This window comes from Mirounga angustirostris, unplaced genomic scaffold, assembly GCF_029215605.1.
Source record: "Mirounga angustirostris isolate CCGP_5_RB_7025 unplaced genomic scaffold, mMirAng1.0.hap1 SCAF_10, whole genome shotgun sequence".
NCBI classification, from domain to species: Eukaryota; Metazoa; Chordata; class Mammalia; order Carnivora; family Phocidae; genus Mirounga; species Mirounga angustirostris.
This window is the reverse complement of record NW_026991718.1, coordinates 40,843,898-40,862,893: the sequence shown is the minus strand read 5'-3', so window position 1 is coordinate 40,862,893 and position 18,996 is coordinate 40,843,898.

Here is an 18,996-nt window from a genome sequence, read left to right as displayed (position 1 = left end):
ATACTTGAGACACTGGAACAGAGAGATTAGTCCTGTTTACTTTTACTGACTACTTTATTTGAAATTTCTCCGATTTTATTTTTAAAAGTAACATTGAAAGCATTGAGCAAGCATGTTCAATAAAACATTTGCTGCTTTATCCTAATTCTGTCTCTCACTTTCTGTTGCAATTACTCTTACTCTGAGAGAAATTAATGGACTTAAGATTTAGAAGCATAAAGATTACTGACAAATTATCAAAGAAACATGAAAAGTCATATTGCAAGATTGATTTTAACTCTTTAAAACTAGGCATTCATCATACAATGACAAAGTTTTCTAGGTCAGAACTTAGAATAATTACAAATATTGTTTTGTTGATGGGTTAATAAATATGTGTTCATTTTGGACAGTTAATGTTTAATAATTTAATATAGATTAAATAATTGGATATTGGCATGAGGGAGATTTTTCTTGTGTCCAGGTAAAAAGATTTTTTTTAAAAGATTTTATTTATTTATTTGAGAGAGAGGGAGCAACCACAAGCAGGGAGAGGGAGAAGTGGACTCCCCATTGAGCAGGGAACCCCGATGTGGGGCTCAATCCTTGGACCCTGTGATGACTTGAGCCTAAGGCAGATGCTTAACCAACTGAGCCACCCAGGTGCCCATAAAGAGATTTTTTTAAAGATTTTATTTATTTGTTTACTTTAGAGAGAGAGACAGACAGAGAGCAAGAGCAGTGGGAGGGGCAGAAGGAGAGAGAGAGAATCTCAAGCAGACTCCTGGCAGAGCACAGAGCCCAATGCTGGGCTTCACATGGAGCTCGATCTCACAACCCTGAGATCCTGACCTGAGCCAAAACCAAGAGTCAGAGACTCAACAGACTGAGCCACCCAGGCACCCCATATAAAGAGATTTTTAAGATCAATATTAAATTCAGGTTCTTTCATGAATTCAAGAGAATTTCCTTATGTAGAGTAAGCCCAGAACTTCTACTTCTGGCACTTTGTCTAAGTAGGTACTATTCTTGATGCTTTGGCAGTTTGCAACTTTTATTCTCTTGAAGTAATTTTCAAAAAAGTTAAGAGGGGACTTTCATTGAATATAGACTAAACATGTGTCGATGATGTTACTCAACACATTAATTAATGAGGGAACCAGTAAGAGAATACAACTAGCTTAAGGAAACATTTGAGGAATAGAGATTTATATAGTCAGTCAAGTAAAGAAATTCTGAAGTGAATTTGCTAAAAGATAACAAAATTTTTTTCCTGTTTCATAAGACTAAAACTCTGTAACCTTTGTAGTTATCTTTTTCATTAGATAGAAACTTAGAGATTAACATGTAACTTTTTACTTTAGGGTTCTAACAGAAAAATTGAAATGCAGCATCAAAATCACATGTATTTCCTGAATGATTAAATATTCTTGAGTGATAATGTTAAAAAATGATATTAAAAGAACATGCAGGTATTCTTCTGCTTTGTTTCTAAGTTTTAGATTGCATAAATATCTAAGGTAGTCAGATGGTCATATGGAGAGAAATGAACACACTTCTGTCTACTTTTTTTTTTTTTAAGATTTTATTGATTTATTTGACAGAGAGAGACACAGTGAGAGAGGGAACACAAGCAGGGGGAGTGGGAGAGGGAGAAGGAGAAGCAGGCTTCCCGCCGAACAGGGAGCCCGATGCGGGGCTCGATATCAGGACCCTGGGATCATGACCCGAGCCGAAGGCAGACGCTTAACTGACTGAGCCACCCAGGCGCCCCACTTCTGTCTACTTTTAAAATCATTTGGACCATTCAGAAGTGACAGTATAGACTAGAAAGTGGAATGGTGCTTTAGAGACAGAGGTAAACTTTGTAGGCAACGAAATGTCATCAGATGCTCCCAGGCTGGGGAAGGAAAGTTTTCTCAGTCCCTTAAAGATTTTTGGTGGAATCAGGGGATTTGAAGGGATTAGAAGGAAATTTCATGTATATTCCCCAGTAGTTCAGGAAATTAATGATTAAAACAGAGACCAGAGACAATGGTTCTCAAAAGTTTCGTGTTTATGACATACTCCAAACCTTGTCTTACAAACTGCCTGATTAAACACTTTTTTTAGTGTATACATACTGAGGTGGTGAACATTTTAATAATACATTTAATAATAGATTAACATGAACACTTTTGAGAACTTTTCAAAATACAGAATCAGAAGATTTAGTGATTAAACATATAGAGAAGTAAAGGAGAAATTAGGGATAATTCTGCTGCTGGCTGGATGGACAGTATCAACTGAAAAGGTGGTTTTGTGTATATTTTAGTAATGGTAGATTTTCATTTATAATAAAACATCCCTGATACGAGTTCCATATCAAAACTTTTCACTGATTATTAAACAAATGAAAATGGCGTTTTTAAACAAACTGCATGCAACTTTTTGTCCACCTGTCTATTTATTCCAAAATTATGTAAAGAAACAAATCAGTTTAATAGGATATGGTGAACTCAATGAATAATGCATAGCCTCATATGCGAATCAGTCCGTCAAACAAACTAAAATAGCAATAACATTTAAAATAACTATACATTCTGAAAGATATAACAAAGTACAGTGAACTATAATTAAATATTTGGTGAAAAATGACAGAATCTACAGATCACAAAACCATCAACAAATGTACAAAACTTCATGTGTTAAGTAAAAAAATTTAAAAATCACGACAAAAAGGCTTGCAGGAAAAGGCTTACTCTTGCATATTACACTTAGTCTTGGTCTAACAATAATAATTTAATGTACACCAGACATGGATATATATACCCCTAGGTAACTGGAGGGTGACTCATTTCCTTAAAATTTTTACTCTTACAAAGCAAGAAAAGGCCAATAACACATGTAAAAAGGCTTTTTACAGATTCCAATTACACTAACTCCTTACTTTCTCATTAAAGTCATCCTGAATAACTTTGAGAAAAATAAATAGATAGAGATATTTTCTTTTAGAAAACTATTTTAATCTTATGTAAAATATTGAGAGATTTGAGGAAAGCTAGTAATCATACACAACTCAGTTCAAGTGCCTGAATTGTTCATGGTCTAAATGGCAAGGCTATTTTTGTAATCAGGCATCTAAAGAAATATTCATGCCATTACGAATCTTCTTGCATGATGCTTTTTCAAAAATACAATTTTGATCTGGACATTTAGATTGATTTCTAAACAGAGCCTGCTTGCCTGTAGACAAATACCTCTTCTTCAGATTTGTTCTAATGTTTTAAAAATGCAACCAATCTTGGTATTTTGCACAAAATCAGCTTCCCACTACAAAACAGCTTTAAAATCTTTCTTGACATAGAAAGAAATTATATGTGGTTTCTGTTTTGTTGGATTCCCCCCAAGTATGAAATGCTTGCAGTTGTTTATTTAACACATGCCAAAAGATAACAGGAGGAAGCAAACATACTAACAGAAGCTTATGGGGAATAGAAAGGGATTAGAATAATAGTTATTTTTGAGTTAAAGCTTGACAATTCCTGAAATGAAGTCAAATTCCTTCTGGAGATACATTCTGTAATTCAAAATCAGTGAAGTTTCAAATATTATACTTTATGATGAAATGACTTTAAAATGCCAATATATTGAGAAAAAGTGGGTAATGTATTATATATCTATTCAATTGTTTGTTTGACAGGGGTATCAATAAAATTTATTGTGTTTCTTTTTGGTTGAACAGCATTCAGTAACCCATGTCGGTAAACAAGTGTATAAAATAAATAGGTCCCATCTTTATAGATTGATACTGCATGTCAAGACTTTAGTGTTGAAAACTAAATTTTAATTTATTCCTTCAAACTATTCAAAAGGTAAAAGTATATTTGAAACATCTTACTATAGGTTTGAGAAGCACTGGAAAACTTTTATTTTCTAGTGATACAGAATAACAGCTGAAGGGATTATCTTCAGGCTTTCATTAGTTATTGGGCGCAACTTGGCTCCAACTCATTTTCTTTTTATTATGTTCAGTTAGCCAACATGTAAGTACATCATTAGTTTCTGATGTAGCGTTCAACGATTCATTTTCATTTTTTGCATTTTCTCACCTGAACCATAATGCTGATAGATTTTTTTTCTTCCATATACTCTCCTTGAACAACTGGGAAGACACTGTTTTGTTATTTTTATTTTTTATTTATTTTTCCAGTTTTATCGAGGTATAACTGACAAAAATTTTACACTTACGACGACAACTTGATGTTTTACACCACAATCAAGCTAATTAACATATCCATGTTAATTATCCACATAGTTACCATTTCCTCTTTTGTTTCTTTTTATTCTGTGTGGTGAGAACTCTTAATATCTACTCTCTTAACAAATTTCAAATATACAGTATAGTATTGCTACATTACATCTCTAGGATTTATTCAACTTGCATAACTGAAATTTTGTATCCCTTTTAACTAACATATTTGCCCTGTCCCCAGCTACTGGCAACCACCATTCTACCCTCTGCATTTGTGAGTTGGTTTGTTTTTTTGTTTGTTTGGTTGGTTTTTTTCATGCAGCCCCAAAGGGGCAAGAAGAGACTTTAATCAGGGGAGGAGGTGGGATCCACCAGAATAAGAAAAGGTACAGCGAGCGTGGGAGCAGAGGAGCCAGAGCAGGCGCAAGAGTCCCAGCTCAGGAAGCTCTGGAGGACTCACCCCTCCACCTCCAGCACAGGCACTGCACTGACAGACAAGGCAAAACAGTGGCCCCTCTCAGCTGGGAGGGCACAAAGTGGCCCCTGTGGCCAGAGGTGCCTGGCTTTCAGCGCCCAGCTCTGAGGCATGGCTGGTGGCCACCAGTTCAGCCCTTGTCCCCAGCCAGCACTGGGTGGCTATCTTCAGGCAGAGCTCAGGAAGCCAGCAGAGAGTCCCAACAACTTCTACTGGGCCTAAAGAGGCTCAGGAGTAAGAGGGCAAGGGAAAGGACTATTTTAGATTCCACATATAAATGATATCAGGCAGTATTTGTCTTTGTGTGGCTTATTTCACTTAGCATAATGTCCTCCAGGTACATTCATCTTGTCACAAGTGACAGGATTTCCTTTTTTTTTTTTTTTTTTTTTTTTAGATTTCATTTATTTGACAGAGAGAGAGACAGCGAGAGCAGGAACACAAGCAGGGGGAGTGGGAGAGGGAGAAGCAGGCTTCCTGCCGAGCAGGGAGCCTGATGCGGGACTCGATCCAGCGACTCCAGGATCACGACCTGAGCTGAAGGCAGACGCTTAACAACTGAGCCACCCAGGCGCCCTGGATTTCTTTTTTTTAAAGGCTGAATAATATTTCATTGTATATGTGTGTATATCTATCTATACACAAACACACACACATATCACATTTTCTTTATCCATTCATCCATTGATGGACATTTAGGTTGTTTCCAAATCCTGGCTAGTATGAATGATAGCCATTTTAATTATATTATATCACAGGTACTTGTTATCAACATGATTTATCACTGTGGATGTTGGCCTTGATTACCTGTCTGGAATGGCATTTGTTAGGTTTATCCACTATACTGTACTCTTTGGAAGTAAGTCACTTTGTACATCCCACTTAAGCAGTCAGGATTTATGTTCCCCCCTCCTTGAGAACAGACTAGCTACATAAATTATTTGGGATTCTTCTGCATAATATATTTGTCCTGCCTCCCAATTAATTATCTTATTTAATCATTTATTTATATCAGTATGGACTCATGGATATTTATTTTATACTTTGGGTTATAATCCAATACTATTTTATTTTGACATTCACATTTGTCCAACTGGGGATACCGAAGGCTCTTACAGTTGGCTCCTTTGTCTCTGACATACCACAATGGATGTGTTTGTTTGTTTTACCACTTTCATACTTTCTGGCGCTACAAAATGTTAAGATTTCCCCATCTTAGAATCAGACATTTTTTTAGGGAGTCTTAGTTCCATTATTGGAGAATAGTATTAGAAACCAAGACATGGGTTCTAAGTGTGCCCGTAAGTACAGGTGTGTTGATGGTTCTAGACCTCCTTAGCTGACAGAGTAAGGGAATATATGTGTATATGCTAACTTCTGTGTGTATACCATTATCTATAAATATTTCTATGTGTAACTGCAAATTAAACATAAGTTCCTACCAGTGTCTTTAACACTATTAACACATGGATCTTTCTAACCTGCTTCCTTTGCTTATCTGTAGCCTCCCACTCCATTTGTAAGAAGTCTAGCTCCCACCAGCTGCCATCTCTTTACCTAAATATTCAGTACCAGTATGTATGTGTAGCAGCATCATAATTATACACTCTGGGAAACAACTTTATCACCTGGATTCAAGTACTCATGTGCAGTTTCTTTCACCTTTAATCTTACAGATGTCACTGACTTTCAAAGTTAATTAGATCAACAGCTTTTCCCATTATCTACTTCAGTGAGGTGGTTTCATCTGTAATACAGTTACATTCTTTTGTCAGAATCTGCATCCCATCCTGAGATGCCCAGGATGTCATTTTCACTAGAACATACTAAGGTTCACCCTATGGGGTTTTGATAAATGCATAGTGTCATGTATACAACATTGGAATATCATGCAGAATAGTTTCATTGCCCTTAAAAGTCTCCTGTGTTGAGGTGCCTGGGTGGCTCAGTCAGTAAAGTGTCCAACTTTTGATTTCAGCTCAGGTCATGATCTCAGAGTGGTAAGATCAAGCCCCACATTGGTCTCTGCACTGGGTGTGGAGCCTTCTTGAGGAAAAAGGAAGTCTCCTATGTTTTACCTTTTCAATCCTCCTCCCTTCTTCCAAACCCCTGATGATAACTGAAAAATTTACTGTCTCTCCAGTTTTGCCTTTTCCAGAATGCCATATAATTGAAATGATGTAGTATATAGCCTTTTCAGCCTGACTCCTTTCATATAGTGATCTGCACTTTTATTCAGATTAAGATCTTTTTGGTGTTAAGTTTTTGTCTGAGTCTAAATCTGAAGGCAGAAGACTGCTATCCCAGCTCAGAGGTAAGCAGAGAGAACAAATTCTCCTTCATTCAGTCTTTTTGCTCTATTCATGTCTTCAGTGGATTAGATGAGGCTCCCCCACACTGGAGAGGACAATCTGCTTTACCCAGTCAACCCATCACACGTCAGTCTCCTCCAGAAACACCCTCATGAGCATACCCAGGATAGTTAAGCCAAGTATTCAGGTACCCCGTGGCCCAATTAAATTGACACATAAAATTAAGCTCCCTGGATCTCTGATTTGTTACTCATCATTGTGACAAATTCTCAACTGTTATTTTAAATGCATATTCTGTTTCATTCCCACTTTTGCTATTTCAATTACATGTATGGAACATCTTTTCAAAATTGTCCCTCAGTATTTCAATGTTCTGTTCTGTTTTTTCATACTTTTTTTCCCTCTTTATTTCATTTTGGGAAGTTTCTGTTGACATATTTAAGCTCACTGATTCTTTCCTTGATCAGTCTACTAATGAGCGCATCAAAGGCATTCTTTATTTCTTTTACAACAGTGTTTCTGACTTTTATTATTTCTTTTTGATTCTTAATTTCTGTCTCACTGCTTATATTATCCATGTGTTTTTCTATGCTGTGTTCTTCTCCATTAGAGCTCTTAACATATTAATAGTGTTTATCTTAAATTTCCTGATAGCTCTATTTAAGTGTCCCTAACATTTTATTACTTCAGCAGTTTCTGTTCCATTTAAGTAGGTCTCCATTGTGATTCTCTGGATTCACCCATCTCCTCTGATTTGGGGTTGTGGTTTGCAGTGTGAACTCTCTTCTCTGAAAGGTTCAAGAAAGGTCATAAGTTTCTAGTTTGTTCTCTGTGTTTCTTGTTGGTAAAGGTGAGATTATCAACTTCTGAACTCTTGTCACACCTAAACCCAAAAGTGTCCTCAGATGTTTGCTGGGTTTTGCCCTGCATTAAAACAACTAACTCAGGATGTTTCCTCAGGGTCCTTGCCTAGAGACATCACTGAAAATAACGCAACATTCTGTGTCTCTACTATGGATGTCCTTTTTAAGAAAAGAATAACAAATGCCTGCAAGAGATTTTCCCAACAGAATTTCCAAACTTTAGTGGTCCTACCTCTACCAAAAGAGACAAATAAGTCCCCACATTTCTCCCAAGCCACACTACCCATCCAGCATTATTTTATACCACTCACCTTTCAGTAATGTCCTATGCACTAAAAAATCAAACAATTCACAGTTCCATAGACCTGCTGTGAATTTTAACTACCGCTCATCTTTGATCATGGTTGCTCAATAGAACATAACTTACCATCGTTTCTTTTTCTTGTCAAAATCCTTCTCTACTATGTTTAGTCTAAATGCTATGTCCTCTCATCTTCCCATTGTTATCACTTTTTCCCCACACTCCAATAGGATCTGTATTTCCTTATGCTTCCAAATGCAAATGCTTGTGTATCCTCTCATTATAATTAGTATCTATGTGGCTTGAGATCTATACCTGCTATTTTGTTTAGAAGAATGTTAGGCAAGGCAGGCACTCAGTAAATGCTTATTAAGTGAAGAAATGAACAGTATTATATATGAATAAAGAGTGTAATAAAATGAATAAACAGATAGTGGACAAACACTGCAGAAATTTAGATAATTCAATTACTTGGAGTATGGCGATGTGGGCTAGGTGAAATCCTTCTTCTGGTTCCTAGGGGTATTACCCTTAGAAAGTAAATACCCACACTTTGCAGTGGTAATGCCACTTAATGCTCCTTTCTTCCCTAAACACCTAGATAGACAAATATTTTAAGCCTGGTATTTATCTTAGGGTACTTTAATCTATCTTTAAAATCATTTTTTTTAAATACTATTTTGAAGGGACAGGTATGGTATCAGTCAGTCTATGCCAGAGTAACATACCCCATATTTAACTGTCTTACAAGAACCAAAGTCTGTTATTCCTCCCTAATATGGGCCTATTCTGGTGCTGCCTAGAAATTTTGCTTACACATTATCGTCCTCATTCCAGGAATCCTAACTGACAGAGCACCCACTAGCTATAACATTGCGGTGGCCAAGGGAAAAGAAGATATGGAGAGAGACACACACCAACTCTGAAAGAGTACTGTAAAGGCACAAATATCTCTTGTCATTTTGAGACTCAGCCAAGAAAAGTCACATAGCCACCTAATTGGAACTGGGTAGAAGGGAATCAAATATTTTCCAAAATTTTATTTACCCCCGATCTGATGTGGGTAAATAAAAAATCAGGGGGAAAATGTACGTGCCTTTTATAATAAAAGTAAACCAAATGGATGATTTCCTCAAGAGGGTGTTTCTACATCAAAGGCAAATAAATATAAATGTCTGTATTAAAAAGGCACCACACCTTTTGTCAGTTCTTTATAATGACAAATGAATGCTAACTGGGACATGTTTTTATTTTGTAAAACAGATGATGTTTTGGAAAGTTGCATTCATATTACACAAATGATAGTTTCTGATAAAAAGACTGTGATTGCTATTAGGATAAGGAATGGAATGTAGAAAAAGAAAGTTTTGCAGTCTTTCATGGTTTGCCCTATGCAGTGCCAAATCAGTGTAGATAGCAGCATTTTATTTGCTTTTTCATCTGATTAGTCATAACTGTAAATAATATAGAACTGTTTATATTTGCCTGTATCACAACAACAACAAAACCCCACATTTTAGTCAATAGAACTCTTAATTGTTAGATTTTAGTGTGTTTACATTATTGATGAAAGAGCCTCTTAAATTGCTTACAAGAGAAAAATAGCTATTGAAGAAAAAGGAAAAATGTATTTGAGGACTTGTAGGTTAGAATCTATTTTGCTTATCAAGGCAATCTGAATTATTACCTCATTGCCTTATCTCCAGTATGTTCTTGCTTTTATTTCCTTCTCATACTTCCTTACATGACACAGGAAAATCTACTACATACCATACTTGTTCTACAAATATACAATGGTTTTGTACTCTGCCAGGCTGTGGAATTTCAGTCCTGGCTTTATTGTTTGCTGCCACTTGTGTGGTCTCTACTACCTATCCATAGCCTTCCAATTCAGTTTGACTAGGTGATATCTGAAGTTCCTGGGGATGAAACATAAAAGTTGGGATTATGTCTTTAAAAAAAAGGTATATGGAGGGGTGCCTGGGTGGCTCAGTCAGTTAAGCGGCTGACTCCTGATTTTGGCTCAGGTCATGATCTCAGGGTCATGAGATCAAGGCCCGCATTGGGCTCCGTGCTCAGCAGGGACTCTGCTTGAGGATTCTATCTCTCCCTCTCCTTCTGCCCCTCCCCCCACTCTAGCTCTTTCTCTCTCTCTCTCTCAAATAAATAAATCTTTTTTTTTTTTAAAGTAGGGATTTTGTGAGCATCCTCACAATGGTTGAGTGCAACAACTCTGCTTTGATTATATTCTTGGTGCCTGTTACAAAGTAGGCATTTGTCCAAGGTAGCGATTTTCTCTTCAGAAACTCAATTTTCTTTTATATGTAGGTATACCCCATTCTCAGGGACAAAATCCTAATACTCCTTTCATGTTATTGTTATAGGAGGGGATGGAAAAACAGGTAGGGAGCTAATAGAATAAATAGGGAATGAGTGAAATGGATCTCCAACTGGGCAACAAATATTTGGAAAACATATCTCCAAAATTGTGTTGTAAGGATGTTTAGGGGAATCTCTAAGTCTTTTTTTTAGTAGAAAAATATCAAATCAAAATAATACAAAATAATCAATATATCAAATATCAAATCAAAATAATACACCAAACAAATGGTAAAGGCTTTTATAAACATTTCTGTTGATAGAAGGTTACAAGTGCATAAGACTAGTGAACTAAGCATGTGTGTATTAGAAATTAATGCCTTTTTCTCCCAATGATGCATGCTGGTAAATGGTATTTTTTCATGATAAAAATATAATACTCTTTGTTTTAAAAATACAGATTTTTTTTAAATTCAGGTATGGTGAGGTCAATAGATCAAGAAAGGATTGCCATTAAAAAGATAGGATAGTTTATTACTTACAATTCCCAAGAGGAGAGGGGCACACAAAGACAGGTCTGGCCATATAAGAGAACGCCGGGAGAGATCAAAGGCATAGAAAAGGAGGTCTACTTTAGAAAAGCCATTATTATGGTTTTCACAGGCAGACTATGCATGTTTAGGATTGGTTAGTATAAATAATTTTAGTGGGCTCCTATATGTAGGGGTTGCCCTTAGTTGTCTGATGCCTGCCTGGCCCATGGTGATGTGGATGGGGAATACTGTTCTGGAGTCTAAGAGTCCAATAAAGCAGGCAGACGAATGTGGGGTATGGGCTCTGCATAGGTTAGTTTGCCTGTGAAAGGCTCACTCCTAGGTGAGTCATTTTCTATATGTAAAAATCAGCTAATCCTGGAAGAGGTAGTCCCTACCTAGGCAGCAAGTCCCCAGATTTCAAACATCAGATACAGAAACTAGAAACTATGGTTAATATACTTCTACAAATATGAAATGAACACATATCAGAGATTCTATTCATTGTAGTATTGAAAGAGAGAACTAGTAAGATGGTAAAGCTGGTTCCAAGAACATTTTAAGAACAGGGTTTATGTAACCCATCAAAGAAGGCATAAAAATAAGAATATGAGAATGAGAATACTAAGTTAGGTATAAAATTGGCCAATGTTCCAAAAACAATAAAATGAAATCTTGAGGATTATTTATTCTAGAAGGAAGAATTCTACATGTTAATATAGAACTTTATATTGACAAATCAAAGACTATATAGTAAAGTCAAACTCTGTTACATTCCTCTAGATAACTAAAATATTCTTAGATCACACCAAAAGTGTCAAAGCTTGACTTTGAAGGACACCAAATGTTTTCATTACTTCCAATTTTGAATAAGTTTTCTTACTCCATTTGTTTTATTGACATGCTTACTTTAATAGTTTTTAGTGTCCAAGGATAGAAATTATAAAGTCTTTATTGACTCATCTGTTTCTTTTAGACTTTAAATCTACTTATCATTAAATTCTTTGTCATTTATTGTTCTAAAAATGGCTCTCACCCTTTTCTCAACTGTCAGTGTCATTATTTTAGACTAGGCTGTTTTCATTTCAGGGTTTATATTCAGTATAAAGCTACCTTGCTTATCCTTCCCTCCCATTTCCTCCTGTTTCTGTTTTACCATTTGTATTATTTCCAAACTTAGCATTTTCCTTGAGAGGGTGCATTGATGGAGTATCAGCTGGAAGAAATAATTTAAGATGGCCTTCTATTGTCAACCATTTCAAATCCCTTCTTTGCCCTACATCTTTAAATCCCCTGTCACTTATGCATTCTTACTTAACACAAGCATTTTTTTTATGGTCATCTTCATTTACTTTTAAGAATGGTGCTTCCTGACAACTGGAAAGTTTTAATTTGTGAAATAAAATAAAACAAATAAACAAAAATGCAGAGCCTTCCTTCTCAGTGTAACAATTTTGGCATTTTAACATGTGGTATAGACTTACCACACATTTTTGATACCACTTCCCTCCAGAGTTGGGTTTAGATCCCTTCCTCCTTGAATCTAGGAGGGCTTGTGATTGTTTTGACAAATAGAATATGTCAGGAATGAGGATGAATCAGAACTCTTAACAGGCTCTGCCTTGTTCTCCTGGAATGCTCAGTACCTGGATGCTTTCTCTTGAGTCATTCTTTCATGAAACCTAATTGATATAGAGAATCCATGTGCATGTACTCTAGCAGAGATTTCTCTGAGCCCAATCTATATGTCACCCCAGGTCCAGGTACCAGACATAGGAGTGAAAAAACCTCCAGGTGATTCATACCATTAACCATTTTAGTTTTCCCAGTTGAGGACTCAGACATTGTGGAACATAGTCCTGTACAAAAACCATGAGCAAAAAAAATTTTATTGTTTTCACCACCACAAATTTTGGGATGATTTGTTACATCACAATAGATTCATGGAACAGTGGGCAACCTAATTGTGTGGTTGAGGCAGTACTTTATAAAAAGGAAAAATTGGGGTTCTGAGGACATTAGAAAGCTAGAAAGATAAAAGGAGCCAGTGATGCTGTTTGAAAGAAAAAGAGCAAAGAAAATGTAACCTCTGTTGATGAAGGGGTCAGCTACAAAGTTTTGGAAGAAAAGTCATATTGAAGATGGTTGTATATAGCTATGTGTTTTGGAGTACATAATATAAAACCAACTTTTATATCTATTGCAAAATATTCCAATACACTTTCATTATTTTTTTTTGGAGAGGATGATTTCTGTGAATAGTGAAATGTTGGCTGATCAATAATTAATAATGGCTGTATTTGCTACTTTTTTGAAGAGTTAAGATCCTTAAGAATCCTTTCCATAACAAAGATTTGCAGTCATTGGACCTAACTCTTTGTTATTGTTTGATACAAAGGGGTGGTAGAAATGGAATGCTAAGCCATCTTTTTTCAAGAACTGGGAACCACTAACTAATCTTCATCTTGTTGCACACTTTATATTTCTGGTTTTCTTTCCCTTATGTCATAGACATCTAAAGTACCTGTAACATATAAAGCTTTTGCCAACTATCAAAAAGCAGGACTAGCCTCATCTTCAAACTGAGCTTTCTGCTACTAAATAAAGTTTTTTTTAAACCTATTTTCTTGAGGTCGTTACTCTAGAATCAATAATATTTGAGTAGTAAACAATTTATCTTTCTGTCAATCATGATAACCCATATTTTTCAACTGCTACAAAATTCTTAATTCCTTGAATGTCCTTTAGTTAATGTGAAAAATATGGGAATTTTTTTTTTGACTGAACTTGTTACCTACCATCACAGTGGGTAGAGCAAGGATGTAATTCAGTGCTTATCAAGATACCTAAATTGTCCAGAAGTTGGTCATGCTGCTAATTACAGATAAAACTCTGAGAAATCTATGAAGGAAATGGTAGTTTAGTTTTGATGTTTGTTATTGCTGGCTTTCATGGGTTTACGGCCTCTGTCACTTCTTCCCCAAAATCTCTTTGTGGCCTTTGCTATTTTAAGAAAACAGAGATTCCCCTTCCTGTGGCTGCTGAATTGCATTTATATATAGTCATGTCGTGCTCATTTGCCACTTTGTCAACTGCATGCATGATAAAAATTTTAAATTTAAATGAGGAGGAGGGATTTGATGATTGTTATATCTTTCATTTAAGTCTTGAGAATTCCCATAGGATAACTTTATCAAGGAAATGAACAGAGAAAAAACAAAAGGCAAAATGGATATTTAACAAGCCCATCTGAGCTTTATTTCCCAAGTAATGATGTTGTTGCTAAGAGAGGCAAGAAACCCTCTCAGGAAGTTTAGTAAATACATATGAGAAAACTTCTATTTCCCCAAAAGGAAGTGAGACATTTTGCTTGTAAAATCAAAATCATAATACCTTATAATGAACTATTACACAGGTGTAATTCCTTATGAAAACAAAATTATAATTATAGGCAACAGCTGGGTGCATTCTGACTTGGCTCATTGTTTTCATCTAAGAAATGTTTTAAGGAATAAAGGAGGAAATATGGCTTTCTTTTTTCCTTTAGCATCTTGCGTGGTTTTTTTTTTTTAATCTCTTTGATTTTGTTTTCATGATCTTCTCTTCCTTTATTCTTTTTTTTTTAAATCTATAATACTCAAAAATACATATAACAATGGGCATTTTTGCTAAAAGAAAATTAATTGAACTAGAGAAACTACAAACCAGACTTTATCAAATAGTAAGGAAAAGAAGAAAAACATCACAACTCACCACCTTGTTTAAAGCCAAATTATCTTATTTTTCAAGTTCAGGAGGAAATATGAGGCTGTATTTTACAAAATTATTTTTGAGGCAGAGTAAAAAAATTATTAATTTGATTATCCAACATATTTTTATGACCAAATGGAGACTCTGATTTTTATAAAGAACTTTGTTGGTGCTCTGGACTGAATTTTACCCTTCCCGCCCCAATTCCCACGTGAATTTGAAGCCCTTACCCTCCACATGACTATATAGGAATTCTTTCAACTGGTTAATTTCTGTTGGTCTCTGTTAAGATTTATTGATTCTTCACTCATCTTAAATATGCTATTAGGCTGAATATTTTTTCAGTTATTGTATCAACTAAAAGTTGCCCATTTTTATAGTTTCTATTTATCTAGTGGGGTCCTCTGTTGGCTGAGCTATTGTCATTATATGTTTGGCAGCCAAACCTGTCAGGCTTCTACCCTCTATTGAAAGATCTTTGTATAAGTTTTTGGGACACTTTACCAAACCTCGAATTTTGAGTTAGTCTTCAAGTCTTCCTTGCCTTTCACTTTTCACTGGGATGTTTCAACTCTCCCTATTTGACCAGACATATGTTTATATTTTCCCCCAAACTCCTTTTTCTTTACAGTATCTGTGGGATCTTTATCAAGAGGCCTTTTCTCTGGTGTTTTAATGAGTTGGACAGAAGTATCTAATTGTTTTATATTGCTACAAATCCATTAGTTTAGAAGATTTTATTCTGATTTGTTCTAACTCTCATTTAAAGTGTTCATCAAAAATGATGTTTTATTGTAGTGGGTTGAATTGTGTCCCAATTCAGTATCCAAAAAGATATGTTCAATGCCTAAGTCCCAGCACCTGTGTATGTATGTGAACTTATTCAGGAATAGGATTTTTACAGATATACTCAAGCTAAGACAAGGTCATACTGGATTAGGGTGGGCCCAAAAGCAAATGACTGGGATTTTTATAAGAAGAGAGCACATAGAGATACATACACTCCAAGGGAAGAAGGCCATGTAAAGATGGAGGAAGATATTGCAGTGATGTAGCTATAAGCCAAGGAATGCCAAGGATTGAAGAGAGCCACCAAAGTCTAGGAAGAACAAGGAAACATCCTCCCTCAGAGCCTTCAGGGGGGAATATGGCTGTGCCAGCACCTTGATTTAGGGCTTCTTGCTTTCAGAACTGTGAGGGAATAAATTTCTTTTTTAAGCCACCCAGTTTGTTGTACTTTGCCCTGGCAGTTTTAGGAAACAAAAACATCCATCAAGGAGTCTATATCCTATTCCATTTTTTGCTTGTGCATTAAATTCACCTTTTCTGGCTCTAGGCTATACCAAAAAAAGTGAGGAAAGAATATGGTCAGATCAGATTTGCAATATACTCCAGAATACTGTCTAAAGGTGATAACTAGACTATCTCTGAAGTCTCAAATAGGCTTTAGAACTGAATTAAAATCTCCACTATTTTTACACAAAATAAATTTGGAAAGAACAAGTCTTCAAAATACTTTGTCCAATATTTACAGCCTTGCTAGTCTCTAGAAATGATTTTTGAGGAAGGAGTGCAGGGTCTCTTAGAGTATTCTCTCATTCTTTTCAAGTTCTCCTTTCCATTCAGTATTTTATATTATGCCATTAAAAAACAGAATAAAACAAACAATAAAACATGCACATGAATTAGAGTATAGAGTGAGTACATGTAACAAGCAACAGTCTGTCCTGAAAGGCCATGGACATAGAGTGAGAAGAAAATGTGAGTATTTTGCAATGGTCAGTCAGCTGTGATCCATCATATCAATCACGTAATAGTTGGCCTTCTCCAGTGAAAGATCCAACAAATGGAAATTTCCAGAAACAGAAGGTCTAGATTTGGTCCAGAGGTACCACATTATTAGATTCTGCAAGGCTTTTTGTGTAGAATACACACATATAAAAGCCATGGTATTTTCTCTTAAATAATTTTAAGCCAATTAAAGAACAACCATTACTAGAATGTCAATATAAGTTATTGTTCAAGATGACAAACTTTAAGAACGAAATAGTGTACTATTAATTACTATTAAAAGGCAATAGTAGGCAAAACCAAGATGATGAGTAAGTCAGCAGACATATCCATACAGAGTAAAGGCTTATCCATGGCAGCCTGGTGATCTTGCATGCCTTCAAGTGGCCATTTAAGCATGACTTGACTGCAGTCTTTGAAATACTGGTGAAACACCCTATAGACCTCCCTAGAATATGGCAAGGGAAGCAATCTGGTGAAGAGATATCTCAAGGCCTTTTTACATGTGCCTCCATGTCACATGGGAGGCTGCCATGAATCAGTTTCTCATCATCTCCCTGGATCTACTGAGGCATGGATGTGTCCATGTCTCCCCATATAGGTACAGCTGCAGACTATAAAACTGTTTGTCCATAGTTTAGAGTTAGCTCTTCCTTGACAGAGCAGGTGTCCCTTACCATGTAGCCTATAGCTTGCCATCTGGCTCCTTTGGTTTAGTGTCTTCCGGTAAGACTAGTGCACAGGGTGCTAATACCACACTGATTTTTCTTGGCTCTATATGTGCAAGTAATAAGCTACTTGCATTCATTTGGGGTCATTGTCCTCTTACTGCCTGAATCTGTAGAAGTGTAGCACGCCAAGCTAATAGCTGCCACCAACCTGCTGCTTAGGAAATGTTTGGCCATTTGATAGTATGCATGCCCTAATTAGTAGCCACTTAAGAAAATGAAATAATAGTACAAGAAAATGATTAACTAGATACAAAATAAATTACAGAACTATGGATACTATTTTTGAGCTAGAAGGAACAAAGGGTTTGCTTAGAAACAAACAAACAAACAAGGCAATTAGGAAAAGTGGAGAACTGAACAGTAGTGGGACCAGGAAGGGTTTTAATACTGTGTAGATTTTAAATGACAGAGATTTCCTGGCATTATCTAGATTACATAGAGCATGTCTTTCAGTGGAGGGAGTGAACACTGAATAGGAAGGTGGAAAATACAGGATGGATGGTTGAAGAGGCAAGCTTGGATGGAATGTAGGAAGAGTTGACAAAGAACTTGTTGAGGGGACGCCTGAGTGGCTCACTCACTTAAACATCTGCTTTCGGCTCAGGTCATAATCTCAGGGTCCTGGGATGGAGTCGGCAGCGAGTCTGCTTCTCCCTCTTTCTCTGAACTTACCCCTGCTTTTGCACTCTCTCTCTCTCTCAAATAAATAAATCAAATCTTTAAAAAAAAAAAAAAAAAGAACTTGTTGAAAATATGTTATGGAGAGGAGCCTGAATGTCAGCCTAAGTAGTTTAGGTAAACTATCTAATGTTCAAATACAAAGGTAGCTTCTATAGTGGCGTGCATCTCCTAGGGGTTCTACTCAAATAGAGTGGGAAAGACATAGTGAAGGAATCTGTATTGCCACAAATAATATAAGTATCAAAGCAGGAAATAAATCTGTCATTCTTTACCCTGACTTGTGTATGTATTTTTTTTCTGATTCTAGTTTAAAAGGTTTAATATAAATGTTTGCATGCAAGCTTTTTTGTTTGTTTTACTTTAAATTACACTGAAGTCTTTTACTAAAAAATCCTTTGTGCCAAAATTAAATATAGTCATTATATGTGACAATTAACAATCTAATTTTATGAGATCTCGTGGGTAAAAAATTTGATCTTGATGAAAACAGATTGTTAATTAAAAATGTGCAAAGTTTTTTTCTTTTAATCCTGGTGACAATTTCTTTGATTTCTCATAATTGCATAGACAATTAAAACAAAATTGACTTTATCACCTTCAGGCTGCTTTCTTTTAGTGCTGGAATATAGGAAGGAAAAAAATGGTGACAAAAGGCCCAATGTTCATAGCTTCATGCCAGGAACAAATAAAAATTGCAAATAATTATGAGAATTTGAAAGCATTATACAAATATAAAGGATCACTTTACAGGACTTCTTCTTTGCTTTTATTTCATTAAAGTTATTTAAACCAGTAGTACATAATCAGTGCATAAGAAAAAATACAGTAATGATGAATTTAAAAATTTTAATCACCTCAAATCATACAAATTATAAATTTATCACCAGGTCACTATTAATGTACTTCTAACATCATTTCTTGACTGTTTCTTAGTTTAAATTATATGACCATACCATATTTTATTAAGACAAATTCCTAGTTTGGGCTGTTTAAGTAATTCAGAATTTCAAGTATTACAAACTACTGT